At 42.4% G+C, this 1468-nt stretch overlaps 1 non-coding gene across 1 annotated transcript; it reads left to right on the forward strand.

Annotated features, from left to right (window-relative positions):
- Nucleotides 1-675: 675 nt before the first annotated feature.
- Nucleotides 676-782, forward strand: LOC117280999 (small nucleolar RNA R71). The gene has a single exon (XR_004511589.1). It is a non-coding gene; the product is annotated as a small nucleolar RNA R71 (small nucleolar RNA).
- Nucleotides 783-1468: the final 686 nt, after the last annotated feature.

The raw sequence follows: 1468 nt of genomic DNA on the forward strand, positions 1-1468 counted from the left end.
CTCCAAGTTTCGAATTATCGTGCCCTATTCTCGGATATCTATGCCATGAGTTTCAAGCCTCTCATCTATCTTAATAATAAAGGCATTCATCAGATCTTTCATGCTAGACTGATTAGACTTTGGAGGCTGATATTGCTGCCTCTGCTGATTTCTAAAACCTGGAGCTCCCTGTCCTTGGGGATTGGAGTTATTCTATTTCCATGCATTCACACTACCACCTAGTAAACTGAAAGTAAAACCTAGGTGCCTCTGCCCGTGGAGTTAAAATTATTTCCATTTTGGTAGTTGTCTCTATCGAAGCTCCCCACACCATTTACTACTTTATCTGTAGTCGAGGCCTGACACTCATGCGTTGGATGACCTATTCCACAAAAATCACAGACTGAAGATGGCTGGCTCTGAACATTAGCTAAGGTTAACTTTCTTATCTCTTTGGCCATGGTGTCTAGCTGGCTTGCATTGATATGTTAGAATCTACTTGATGTACCCCAACCTTTTTCCTTCTTACGTTATCATCTGTATGTCATTGATTTGCATATTCAGAAAATTCATTTAGAATTGAAACAATCTCCTCAGGAGTTCCTTATAAGAGGACCTCCAACTGCGTTGTTTAGCGTCCTCCCACCAGAGGGTGTCAGCCCTACCCATAAATCTTGGAGTTACATCCACAAGTCTACTCCATGATGCTGGCATCTTTTTACAATATCCTTAAATCTTTCCCATGCTTCAAACACTGGTTCTGCATATTTCTACTCAAAGTTGTGGATCTCTCTTTGAAGTTTCCCTGTTTTTGCCGCTGAAAAATACTTTTCAAGGAACTTTTTTGTCATGTCTTCCCAAGTTTGAATTGACCCAGTCGGCAAACTCCGCAACCAGTGCTTAGCATCTTCCCTCAGTGAAAAAGGAAATGTCCTTAAGTAGATTGCATCATTCAATACCCCGTTGTGTTGGAAGGTATTCATAATCTCATCGAAATCCATCAAATGCATATTTAGATCTTCGTTGGGTTTGCCTCGGAAGACACAATTATTCTGAATGGTCTGAAGTAGCCCTTGCTTAATCTCAAAAATATTGGTCACGATCGAAGGATGTCGTACACTAGATACTCTTTGGTTCTAGACAAGCAAGGCATAGTCTCCCAGTGATCGTCTAGGCCTGGGCATATAATTTTCGAATTCGTCTTCAACCAGAGGTCGGTTCAGGTTGAATCTTCGTCCTCCATTCCCGTCAGGTTGAATCTCTAAGAGCTGATTCAGCAGCTGCCCGTGTGAGTGCTTCCTGTTGGGCTGCTTCCCATGCAGCCAAATCAACTACCTCCTCATCATCTTTAGCCATGTTCTCTTGGGTTGAAGATTGCCCCAAAACTTTCCCGGTGAGCTCTTTCTCTTTACTCAACTGTGACACACGCTTTTCAATCTCTGGATCGTATGGGATCACTTTGTTTGAAGAAGATCGAGTCATACGCCAA

Source organism: Nicotiana tomentosiformis, chromosome 9, assembly GCF_000390325.3.
Source record: "Nicotiana tomentosiformis chromosome 9, ASM39032v3, whole genome shotgun sequence".
Lineage (NCBI taxonomy): Eukaryota > Viridiplantae > Streptophyta > Magnoliopsida > Solanales > Solanaceae > Nicotiana > Nicotiana tomentosiformis.